The sequence below is a fragment of the Dipodomys merriami genome, unplaced genomic scaffold, assembly GCF_024711535.1.
Source record: "Dipodomys merriami isolate MVZ:Mamm:240054 unplaced genomic scaffold, mDipMer1.0.p SCAF_21, whole genome shotgun sequence".
Lineage (NCBI taxonomy): Eukaryota > Metazoa > Chordata > Mammalia > Rodentia > Heteromyidae > Dipodomys > Dipodomys merriami.
Window position 1 is genome coordinate 20,986,893 of NW_027203493.1, and position 14,090 is coordinate 21,000,982.

The window sequence follows — 14,090 nt, forward strand, 5'->3', positions numbered from 1 at the left end:
TATACTGTTCTTTCTTCTTATTTTATTTAATTTTTCTTTTTCCACTGGTTTATCCCTGGCAATCACTGTTTTTGGTTCTGTTACCCTGCATCTTGTATATACATTTACCTAATTTAGGGAAGGGAAATAACAAAATGCTGAAACAAAGACAAAGGATGACCCATTACAACAAAGATACTCACAAGACACTATATCAGAAATGAACTTTACAACTTGGGTGTGTGGGGGGAGGAAGGAGGAGGAAAGGATAGTGGGAGAAAACAGAAGAGTGGGTTACAAAGTTTGACAAAAAAAAATGTATTCGTTACTCATGTAACTGTAACCTTTCTGTAAAGCATCTTTACAATAAAATATAATAATAAAAAATATATTGAAAAAAAACAAAAAAAGACAATAACAAACTCAACTGTAAATTGACAAGACCACAGAAGAAAGAGAAAAAAATTATACTTAGCATATTTCACATAACTTCTTTTACTGCTTTTTATGTAAACACTCCTATACTTTCATTTTACACTGCTACCACAAATTATTCAAGTGTATATAAAAATAGAATACACTAACTGAGAATTTTCATACAGAAAAGGAGCCATTTCTTATTGCTTAACTTGCCTCCTCTGAAATTTCTGTTTCCTCTAAATTCACACAGCATTTTGCTTTTCTGGGTAGTTGTATTTCCTGGGAGATGTTACTTAAAGGAAGGACACTTGTCGGTTTGTTTTTGGTTTAAACAAAAATGTTTGTATAGTTTCACTGTTGACATAGAGATAAAGAAGCATCAGTGTAGCTCTCTGTATTTGTACTTTGTTTCCTTCACTTCTCCTTGGACTCCACCCCTACATTTCACAGTTGGATTTCATGGGTGATGACGAGTCAGATGGCATTTCTCAGCAATGCTCTCTTGGGTTTCCTAGCAGTTTAGATCACCTCCATTGCAGTCAAAACTGCGAGAAACACATGCGAAACTCAGCTCCTCTCAGCGTTATTCTGAGAACCTAACTGCGTTTGAAAAGTGAAGGGGTGGCAAAGAACTTCAGCCTACATTCCAACTTACACAGCAGGAAAAGCCACTATTTCTTTTTTCTATGATGAAAAATCAGAGGAAAAGGCTATACAAAACCATCACAGCATAGAAGGTCTGAATCTGCAGACTCTCCCATTCACTTAGCAATCCCATTTCCCTCTTGATAGCAACAGTTAGGAGGTGTGGAGCAATGAGTAAAACTCCATGTGTGAAATAGCAAGGAAGGGGAGAGCAATGTTGATATTGAACAAATGATGAGATGAGGAGCCTCACCAGGAGGAAGCATATGGCCATGCATATGTATGGTGATCTTGATCAGAAGCACACGGGGATAGATGACAGTATGGTAATGCTGGAGAGAGCAGTCAGAATCAGTCCTAAAAATGCTTCCTCTCTACTGAGTGCTTCCCCATGGTGCGAAAAGAGCTCCCAATTACATTTAAATAGATTCCTTTCCTCTTAGGCACTCTGGGAACTATCTGGATCTGAATACACATATAAATAAATACATTGACCATACAAAGGTTCATGTATGCATTTACATATTAGATCTTTTTCATTATTATCTTTAAGTGATTGTACAAAAGGCTTTCAATTCAACATGTCAGTTTATGAGTACAGTGAGTCTTAATTAGTGTCACTTTATCACTCTCCCCAATCCTGCTTGATCTTGGCTCTGTATAATTTTTCTTGCTGAACAAGTCTTCACACATAAGCTTAAAATGAGTAAATGGTAGTGATAATGGTGGTGATGATGATGGCATGAGGAATATTGGCATTGTCTATGTAGGATGATATCAATTATTGAAATATCTTCAGAATTGCATCAGTATTATTTAAACTATAATCAGCAGGAGCTCACACTGGTGTCAGTGTAGGACAGCATAGGTACTGATATCAACATAAAATGAGGTTTATGACATTTAACAAATGTCACCCTGATGCTACTTATCTAATTAGATGTGTTATATGTGGAAGTAGAAAACACAGTTTGGTATTATTGAGCAGAGGGCTTTTACAGAGGAGACAATTTGTTATCAATAGGAACTATAAGAGAGGAGATGGGAATGTGGTTTAGTGGTAGAATGCTTGCTTAACATTCATGAAGCCATGGGTTCAATTCCTCAGTACCACATAAACAGAAAGGTACCACTTCTGGAAGTGGTACTGTGGCTCAAGTGATGGGGCCCTAGCCTTGATCAAAAGAAACTCAGAGACCCAGGTCCTGAGTTCAAGCCACAAGACTGGCAAAAAGAAAGGAAGAAAGGAAGAAAGAAAGGAAAAGAAAGAAAGGAAGAAAGAACAGAAAGAACAAAGAAAGAGAAAGAAAGAAAAAGGAAGGATCTCACTACTTAGCAAGGATGTGAGATAATATAAGATGCTAATATAATTCCTAATATTGAAGATATTTCTACCTAGAAAATATCTCACAGTAAATACTATTCAAATATTGTTCTCTATTTATATTCTAGATTGTATAGCCTGAATACGGTACATAGTAAAAATACACAACTTTTATTCAGGGAATTTACTTTACAGAAAAGTGGCTAAATGAGAAGGACAATGAAGTTTCAAAACTAAAATCATTTAATTTTTTCATTTAAAAATTTATAATATTTCTTATTTGTTCTGATATATAGAATGATTTATTTCTATTTCTTGTTAGGACAATAAGCTCAACAGGGCTTCTCAAGATATTATTGAGCTCTAAGTACATAGCTCTATCATTTTTGCTTTTATATAAAAAAGGAATATTTTTAGTTTCTTGAGTTCCTTGTATATAATGGATATTAGGCCCTTGTATGATATAGTGCTGGTAAATATTTTTTCCCAATTAGTTGGCTATCTTTCTAGTTTGGTTGCTATGTCTTTAGCTGTGCAGAAACTTTTTATTTTAAGGTAGTCCCATTTGTCAAGTCTCTCTCTAATTTGTTGTGACCCTGAGACTCTGTTTCGGAAGTTCCTACCTGTGCCTGTAAGTTCAAGTATCTCTCCTAATCTTTCCTGCAATAGTTTCAGTTTCAGGTTTGATGTTTTTTTAAAATTTAACTTAATTTTTTTATTGTGAAAATGTCGTACAGAGGGGTTACAATTACATGAGCAAGGTAATGAGTACATTTCTTATCAAGCATTGTTGCCTCCTCCCTTCCCCTTCCCCTCCCCTCCCATCCCCCCAACACCCCCCTCCCAAGCTAAAGTTTGTTTTTCCACATAACGACTTGTACATCTTATTGTTGCAATGGGCCCACCTGTATCCCTATTAAAACTATTTATTTTTTCCCATCCCCTCCACAAATTATACTAACATCAAATACAGTGAAAAGAGGGGTTATACTGTGGGCAATGGACATACAAAGCAACAAAGAAATATTTTATAAATATGTTAGAAACAATAGCAAGAAAGAAAAATATATGAGTCCTTCTTTAATCCATTTTGAGTTGATGTTGGTGCATGGTGATAGGCTGGGGTCCACTTTTAGTTTTCTGAATGTGGCTGCTGGGTTTTCCCAGCACCAGTGCTTGAAGACGCTATGCTTCTTCCATTGTATGTCTTTGGCTCCTTTGTCAAATATCAGCTGACAGTAAGCGTGTGATTTTATTTCTGGATCTTCTAATTTATTACATTGGCCTTTGGGTCTGTTTTTGTGCCAGTACCAAGCTGTCTTTTTTATGGTTCTATAGTAGACTTTGAAGTCCAGTATTGTGATCCCTCTCGTGTGTATTTGTTTTGTTTTTGTTTTGTTTTTGTTTTGCCTGGAATTGCTTTGGTTATTCTAGGTCTTTTGTTGTTCCATATGAATTTTTGGATTGTTTTCTCTATTTCAGGAAAGTATGTCCAAACCTAACAAACCAATTACTAAATGTGCAAAGGAACTAAAGAGAGCCTTCTCAGAAGAAGAGATAAAAATGGCAAAGAAACACATGAGGACATGTTCATCATCCCTGGCTGTAAAGGAAATGCAAATAAAAACAACCCTCAGATACTACTTTACCACAGTCAGAATGGCCTGCATCCTAAATTCAGCCAACGACAAATGCTGGAGGGTATGCCAAGAAAGAGGAACCCTATTGCACTGCTGGTGGGAAAGTATACTAATACAACCACTTTGGAAAGCAGTCTGGATGTACCTCAGAAAGCTAAATATCGACCTCCCCTATGACTCAGCCATACCACTCCTAGGTATCTACCTGAGCAACAGGAACCAGTATACAAGGACACATGCACCTCCATGTTTATTGCAGCACTGTTCACAATATCCGAGATATAGAAATAACCCAGATGCCCCACCACAGATGAATGGATCCAAAAATTGTGGTACCTATATACAAAATAGGGCTGGGAAAGTGGCTCAGTGATAGAGTGTTTGCCTCACATGCATGAGGCCCTAGGTTCAATTCCTCAGCATCACATAGGCAGAAAAACCTGGAAGTGGTGCTGTGGCTCAAGTGGTAGGGTGCTAGCTTTCAGCTGAAAAGCTGAGGGACAGAGCTGACAAAAAAAGAGAGAAAGGACAAAATAATGGCATTTGCATGGAAATTGATGGAACTAGAAAAAATCATTTTGAGTGAGGTAAGCCAAGAGCAAAGAGACAAATGGCGCATTGTCTCCTTGATATGTGGATGTTAAATATGAAATGTAAGTAGATACAATGAAGTAAACAGGTCTCAAGAAACAGGGGACTTCCATTCATCTTGTTGTATCATTACTAAATAACCCATGCTGTTGACCACATATATGGTATATATGCACACATCTAAGGGAAACTAGGAGGAGGACACAGAGTCAGAGGGAAACATGGGAAAACATACAACAGAGGGACTCATCAGCTGTACTGAACATTGATGAAAACGAGCTAAGCAACTCAAGGGCAGTGATGGGAGGTAGGGAATGAGAGGGAAAGAGGGAACAGCTAATACTAAGAAAAAGGAAAGAAATATACATACCACCAGATGTGGAAGAAATAGCTGTATTGTCAAAGCTCATAGAATTTACAAAGTTTATAGGCCACGATAATGACAATTTGCCTCATGAAGGTTAGAATATGTTTGTTACTTTAACTAAGTATCACTATCTCACAATACTGTGAAATTTGTGATATTTATGTAATCACTTAATCACAATACAAATTATTATTATTCTTTTTGGGTCAATCATGGGGCTTGAACTCTGGGCTTGGGCGCTGTCCCTCAGCTCTTCAGCTCAAGGCGAGCACTCTACCGCTTGAGCCACAGTGCCACTTCTGGTTTTCTAGTTGTTTATTGGAGATAAGAGTCTCATGGACTTTCCTGCCTGGGCTGGCTTTGAACCGTGATCCTCAGATCTCAGCATCCTGAGTAGCTAGGATTATAGGCGTGAGCCACTGGCACCTGGCTACAAATTATTTTAAAATGGTATATTTTGAAATGTTGATTTAAAGGATTTGGTCTCCACTGAAGTCTCAGAGGAATGGGAGATGTCAAATTAATTGTCACTTAACAAGTATTCATGGAGCAGCATAATTTTTGCTAGAGATATTAAGTAAACTAAGGAGAAACATTTCCTCCTTCAGAAGGCTTACATTCTGCAGTTTGCACAGCATCCTTCACAAAGAATGGTATTATACCATTTGTAAGAAAAAGGAAAATCTTGGGAAAAAATTATATTAAGCAAAGTAAGCCAGACCCAGAGAAACATAGGTTTCATGGTTTTCCTCATTTGTTGTAGAATGTGCCATACATCTACAAATAAGCACATTGGATGATAAGAAAAGGGTTACAAATTAATTAATTGAAGTGTAATAGGTTCTATGGAGAGTGTAAATAATATCATTCTGTAAAAGGACTCCATCAAGGGCTGGGAATGAGGCTTCGTGGTAGAGTGCTTGCCTAAAATGCATGAAGCCCTGGGTTTGATTCCTCAGTACCACCTAAACAGAAAAACTAGAAGTGGTGCTGTGGCTCAAATGGTAGAATGCTACTTTTGAACACATCAAGACTTAGGGACAGAGCCCAAGTCCTGAGTTCAAGCCCTAGGAATGGAAAAAAAAAAGACTATGTTAAAGCCCAACAAAATAAGTACCATGAAATGAGGACTCACAAGAGGGAGGTTGGTGCCAAAGCAAAGAGGTAGAGGAAGGAAGCGGGAAAGGGAATAAGAATGCAGGAAAGAATTCACTGTACATATCACAGAGCTGAGAAACGCAAGGCTGGCGGTAATGTTGACATAGATAAAGAATTATTGTATGCATAAACTGCTTTGTTAAAAGGCTAAGAAAAAAATCAAAATTCAACATATAACCTAAAATTAAGATCAGTAAGGGGAGGAGTAGGCTGTGAGGGGTGGGTGAGCATGTTGATCAAGAGACACTGTATTCATGAACTGCTTTGGTAAATGACAACCCCTTTGTACAACTACTTAAAATAATAAAAATAAAAAACGCTCAAAGGAAAGAATATAAAATTCAATTGAAGAGGAAAGGTTAACATGTGGGACCTGATGAAATGCATTTTATATAAAAGGAATATAGTGTATAAAGAACTCTGGATGTAAGTCACCATAGCATGTTCAAGATTCAGGGGAGTGACAGTATTATTTGCAAATTAACAAGTAGGAATGTGAGCCTGACAGGGGAGACCCTGTACTACACACAACAAAAATACTTTGTTTTTTTTTTCTTTTTTATAGCACAACTTATTTAATGTGTTATATTTCTCTGTGCTTTATTAATTCCAATGTTTGGTTATTTGTGGTCAAAGCTATATCCTCTTTAAAGAAATCCAGATGTCAAGTAGATTGCTCTGTCCTTTGATATTCAAGAGGCTTTGGCCTAAAATATTCAACATCAGGTAATAGTAAAACTAATAATACCTCACTTCCTTAAAAGAAGATTTTAAAGGCTTTAAGGGAGTGAGACATATCTACTAGAACAGAAAATGCTGAAGATCAATTAATTCAACTGAAAATTGTAAAGGTGTCGGAAGCCAACCAATTAAGAAAGAGACAGATTCCCATCATTTTCAGGAAATAAAAGTGAAAATAAAACAATATCCAAGTAGAAATTTAATACCACTGTGCTTGGATACTGGGAAGATTTGACATACATAGGAACTTTAATGGATAAAATTCTTATGATCAGATCATCTGATCTGTGTGATCACTTGGTACCATTTTCAATCCAGATGAAGATATCTACAACTGATATTATTAAGCAATGCCAGAAACTTGGAAATTTTCTCCAGTGGTGCTTGTTACTTCTTTTTCTTATTTCTTACTTCTGGGGCTTGTGCTCAAAAATCTGTACTCTCACTGTTTGTTTGCTTGTTTATTCTCAAATGTTCTACCACTTGATCTCTACTCTCAGTCTAGTATTGCTAGTTAAATGGCGGCAGAGGCTCAAAACCAGTTGGATAAGACATATACTCATTACCTTATATATGTAACTATAACCCCTCTGTACATCACCTTGACAATAAAATTAAATTTTAAAAAAATTAAAAAGAACTTTTCTACCTGCATGGGCTTTAAATCATGATCCTCAGATCTCAGCCTTCTGAGTTCCTAGGATTACAACCATAAGCTACTGGCACCAGGCTTCATTTGTATTTCATTTGGAAATATCATTATTTCATTCATTAACACACTAGTATGGATAGATGCTGGTAGCTCACACCTGTAATCTTAGCTACTCAGGAGGCTGACATCAGAGGATTATGGTTCAAAGACAGCCTTGGCATGAAAGCCCTTGAGACTCTTGTCTCCAATTAACCACTAAGTAGAACAGAAATTGAACTGTGGCTCAAGTGGTAGAGCACTAGCCTCCAGTGGAAAAGCTCAGGGACAGTGCCTTGGTCCAGAGTTCAAACCCATGGTTCTACCACTCTTCAAAAACTATGGCTCAAAATTAGTCTATAAATAAAAAAGTAAAATTTATTTATGTATTATCATGAATTGTCTGTTTCACTTGGAAAAGTTAGTATCACAGTGAATCCTGAGCTGAATTCCTCTAAGGGAACATCATATTATCCAACATTCATATATTTGTAAAATCCAAATGGATAAGTCTCTAGCATAGAGGAACTACAGGCAAACAAAAAGCAGAACTAAAAATAGATAATAAGATTTCTCATTATTTTGACACTAGTTTAATATTCTTTGCTCGGATCTAATATTTCAGTTTACTAAAGACTGTTTTTTTACAGATTGAATAATTTGATATGCTGACATTTTCTTGCAAGATTAAAGGGAGGTCTAGGAAATGAATTCATATGATTACCATTTCTAGATCACTTCAATACTGTGAGTAGATCTATATTTTTATCTGCCTCAAATTTATTCAGACTTCAAGGACTTACTGTTGAGGAGAATGTAGGTTTTCTGGAAATTTATTCCTTTGACATGACTTATCTAAATTTTTTTATTTCTTCATATTTTAAAATATTTTATTGGAAACATAATTCAAGTGATTTTTTCCATAGTACTTTAACATTGTTATTCTGCTTTTTTCACTTCCTTGTTTTTGAAGAATCTGTGATCATGGGTAATTTTGCTCTTCTGTTTTTAATGTGCATTTATTTCCATTTGCCTTAAAGGTATTCCTTTTAATCATTGACCTTCAACAATTTTGTATAATGTGGTTTGTTGTAATTTTTCATGATTCCAGTGCTTACCTTTATTTAGTTTCTTAAACTGTTTATTACTTCTACACAAATTGAAAAAAATACTACTAGATCAAATTTACCAAACACTCCACTCTCCACCTCCCCCTCCCCCGCCCACATACTTCTAAATACTTCAAATTCACTAGATCACTCAAAGAGGTTTCTTTGCTCAGGAATATACCATCAATTCTTAAATTTCCAGTTCTGATTTCTTCTGGTTAATTTGTATTATTGAGTATTCAGATTTAGATTCACTCAGCCTTTATTCTACACTGTTCTATTAATTTTATTCTATCACATATTATATGCATATATTTTATATTGCATTTCTTATCTCACAGAATTTGACTTGGGCCTTTATTGTTTCATCTTGTATTGCTCTGCTTAATTTTTTTAAACATTTAGAATCCAGTTGTAATAACTCTATTTTTTAAAAGTCCTGGTTAGCTTATTCTAACATCAGACTTGGAATCATTTGTATAGACTGATTTTTCTCTTACATATGTGGTAATATTTGACTTTATACAAGGTATTATAAATACTACAATACTGTAATTTTTGGTATAACTAATGCCTATAAGCATTATTAAGGTTTTTTTTTCTGGTCTGGAATCAAGTTATTGGAAACTGTTTTATCCTTTCATGTATTACTTACATATGATTACATATTATTATTCCCAATCACTAAAGTAAGACCATCTTGAGTATTCTGATCATTTCGTGTGAAGCATGAGATTTGTTTTCAGTCTGACTAATGTAAACACTCTATTTGGTGCTAGGTAAATGACAGGCACTGTCTCTTTTGGTGGTCCTTGTGCTAGGTTTAAGTACTTTTCTCAACTGCATGCCTTGCTGATCAGTCCCTAGGTGATTATTTGAGGAAGAGCTTTTAAGGCCTCTAACGCCTTGTGTTCTGCCCACATTGACTCTCACTTTGTCCTATCTTCAACTTGCTATTCTCTGTACAGGCTCTCCATTTTGTCTCTTTTATGTAGGAGTCTTCAAGACCACACAAATTTCCCCTTTCTGTACCATGCCCTGGAAACTCCCTTACCAGGTAAGAAATCTGGGTAACTCATTTGATTCTCATCATTTATTTTCTGTTTATCAGGTTTCAATGTCTGTCACTCATTGGTAAATGGTTAAAAAATTATCCACTATATTGTCTACTCTGTGGTTGCCTGGAAAATTGCCTTTCCTCTGCCACTTTCCTATTTTTGGCTCAGAAGTCTAACTATAGATGAAGAAGTAAATTTTTATTTTCATGTGTGTTCAATAGGGAGAACATATAGAAAAACAATGAAAACCAGAAATTGGAACTGCATCCTGGATTGAAAAGTTTGACAAAGTCAATAAATCTACTGTGCTACATTTGTCCCATAAAAAATAAAGGTAATGCCTATTATTTTATTTTTATTTAATTTTAAAGAAGTTCACATATGTTAAGTAATACATCCTTAAATACACTGTTTATAATAGGATGTGGTGAGTAATAAGTTTGCTATGGAATTTAATTATATAAAACATTTGTAAATTGCCTTTTTTCAAAATGTACTTAAAATGGTCATAACAACATGTCAGCCTCTAAAGAAAACCTGGAAAGACATGATCAGGGTCTTTTTATGGATATTAAACATTTAATCAAATTTATATTTTGTGTTTATCACATTCAGAAATTTTGCTGACTTTACTCAATTTTTAAAAGTAATCCAGAAAAATCAGTAGTTACCAATCTAAAAAATGTAATATTTTAGAAAATAAGAAAGAAATTAAGGCAATGGTTTATGACTGATAAACCCTCAGGTTGTCTTTAAAGTTTTAGATATTTTTTTTTTTATAGCTTACCTATGGAGAAAATCATGCCTTTCAGAGTTTCACATTTTACTCTCTTGGGTTTAATTTTCTATAATACTATGGGATTATTTCTCTACTAAAATATTCTATGGAAACCAAGCACTGGTGGCTCTCAGCTGTAATCTTAGATACTCAAGAGTTTGAGATATGAGGATTGTGGTTTGAAACCGGCCTCAGCAGAAAAGGCCATGAACCTCTTGTCTCCACTTAACCAGCAAAAAACTGGAAGTAAAACACCAGCCTTGAGTAAAAAAAAGCCAAGTGAGAACTAGAGGTCCTAAGGTTAAGCCCCAATACTGGCATTAAATAACTAAATAAATACATAAATAATAAATTTTGTGAAACCCCAGTCATAGGGGAAGATGTATACAAATCTTTCCCTGTTTTAATTTATCTTTGGTAAAATATTCTTGAATCATCAAGGTTAAAAGGAGAGAACAAATCTCCTGATTTCTAGTCCCTTTGTAATATACAATTTATTCTAGAACCCAAGAGCAAAGCACACATTGATACTAAGATACTGGCAAGGTACACTGTTAGAGAGCTGAGATTTATTGTATATTTATTAGTGTGACACTCTTAGGATGTTTAATGCATGTAATTTTTCTCCACCAATCTACCATCCTTCTGTTAACCCTATTTTGCTGAAATCAAAATTATTATATTCCAAGAGAAATACAGGTGTCTCCAGTAACATGGCCATATTGCTCTCAGTCACTAATTACAGTCGAGGGATCAAATCATTTTGATAATAACAGCTAAAAGTCATAGTATTATTTTACTTATCCTCATGACAACTGTACATACTATATTGTCTTTATGTCATTTACTTAAGAAAATGACCCTTAGAAAAACTGCCCCAGATTCTCCACACAAACATCTACTCTAAAGTTTTACATTTATAACCACTGAACAAATTTTTACCCTGTATTTGCTTAATTTTGAGTTATTGGGTGTTTTGAATCCTGTAGTTAAGATATCATTAAGGAAGACATCAGAAAATAGGCGAGTTCATTCTGGAAGGCAGCTAAGTTAATATTTGTATTTCAAAGTTGAGTATTGTGCTATGTTTAGATCATGTATGATATGTCAAGGAAGGTGAACATTGATTGACATGTTTCTATCACTTAGTACTTCTGTCACCTTAGGGTTTCCTAAGATAGTTTTGATCAAGCAGTAAAAGAGGAAATATTTACAGATTGGCTGGCTTCTGGGTACCAGAAGGATCAGTGTGAAATCTGTATTTAGTGATTACCTTCCTTCAGTTCACAACATAGGAACTCCACACCACTGGAAGACTCAGAAAATCTGTCTTTAATTGTGTCTTTTAAGTTTTATATTTTCCATTCCTCTATCTAATATGGACTTGAATATACTGCATTTTAATTCCTTAATCATTAACATTTAACTGATACTTTCACATTCTTTTAAGGAGGGAAGTTTCCTAATTTTTTTCAATATGTTGATAGTTTTGAGAGTGTCCTTTATCATTGTCTTCAAGACAGAAAAAGAGGGGAGAATGGAAATAATTACCAATGAAAGTATCATATGCTAGCCATCATTTTAGGACTTTAAAATTTATATCAAGACATATTTCTGACTAAGGAAAGAGAGTGATCTACGTCATTTTAATTACTCCCTAAAAATAGTAACTATGAAAGGCATAGTCATTGAAGCTTGTAATCTCAACTATTCGAGAGATAGATATTGGAGGATTGTCATTGGTTAAGATGGAATCATATATATATATATATATATATATATATATATATATATATATATGCAAATAGGGGAACAAAGTGCAAGCATAAAGGTAGGCCTTTTCCCCAGAAAACACTGAATGCAAAAATGGCTGGGGGATTGGCTTGAGCAAGAAAGCAAGCACAAGGAGGTAAATTCAAACTCCGGTACCATCAAATAGCTAAGTTGTTAATAATAGTAATAATAATAATAATAATAATTTGGTGGATTCCATTAAAATAATTATTTTTCCTTAGTCATATTTATGGACAAAACCTATTTTATTTATTTCTCCATCATTCATATCATACATATGAGGAATGAACATGGAGACTTTGCAGGGGTGGGTGTACAGCATGAGGTAGATAACAATGGATGCAATAGTTGGAATACTTCTCTATTCTTGCTTTTAAAAAATATTTTTTAGAGTGACATACCATGATCACTTTTTTGATCAGTCTGAGAAATTTGCCTAAAGACAGGGTACTTTTATAAGGAGCAAGGTGGGAAGAGGAATAATAGAAAAGTTGGCAATGCATAATTCTGAAAATATGAGCAGTGGGGCAGCAATGGAACAGAACTGAGGAGTGTGGGGGAGCAGGTGGGCAGGCATCGTGGCTGGGCATGGGATAGAACACGAATCATGACTAAGGCTTGATAAAACTGACTACAAATAAATAATTGCCTCTTATGAAGAAGAAAAATCAAATGGCATAGCAAAAAGCTCTCTCATCAAAACCTACTCTGGTTTTCCAGATTTAAATACCAGTAAGGATCTAAATCTAGATTTTTTTATCTAGGACACTCCCATCCCAAAGATGATAGGTTTATATAGAAACACATAAATTTAGCTTTATGATATTTTAATAATCTCAATTTCATACCTTAATTTTATAGTTGAGAAAAAATGGGAAAAGTTGGACTTGGTATCATGAATGACTATGTAGGGGAGAAGACGTATTATCTTGCCTTCACCAGTTGCAAAATTCATAGCTGACACCTCTGTTAAAATGGAAAAAAAGAATGGATATATTTAATAAAAGTTTTGAATAACATTGGAGTTATAAGAAATGTAAAACAGCTGGGGGTGTTGCTCAATGTTAGAGAATATGCTTATCATCTACAAGGCCGTGATCACTGGTCAGTCACAGCACAGGGAGAGAAAAAGGGAATTAAGAATATAAATAAATGACCATGAAGATCCATAGAAAATGTCTGAATGTAATTCTGGTGAAAGATGTGGTTAGTGTTGAGAGTCATGATCAGTCTAAGGGATGGTATCAAATGGCAATAAATTGGGAATCTCCAGCAAGCATGTTTGTTCATGCTATTCCCTGTATTTCTGCAAAGGCATCAATTTCTCCCAGAAACTAGGTAAAGGGGATATTTTAAAAATTACTCCACAACCACACTGCAGGGTGGAAATGTGGGACAAGGGCAGAGTGACCTTGATTTCTGTATGTTTCTCAATTTCCAAGGTGATGTTTTTTGGAATACCATGTTCAAAACCCCAGGTCCTCGCTATTAGGTCAGAAGTGGCTTGCAAACTTTGCAAAGTTTTGTGTTACATTCTTTATCATCATGAGCTCATTTAGTATTTCAGGTAGCTCCACTAGATCGATACTGTTCATTCTAATATACAACAGATGGTCCAGGAAAGAAACTTCAGGTAATGCTAAGGAAGTTTTAAGCGGTGAAGACCACTTTGGAAACTATATTTCTAATACTCTTTTAAAAAAATGCGAAGAGGATTGTTAACTAATCAAAGAAAGTACTCCCACTGCATTGCTTTTGGGCTTAATGTATATTTTAGTCTACAGTGAGTACTGACCCC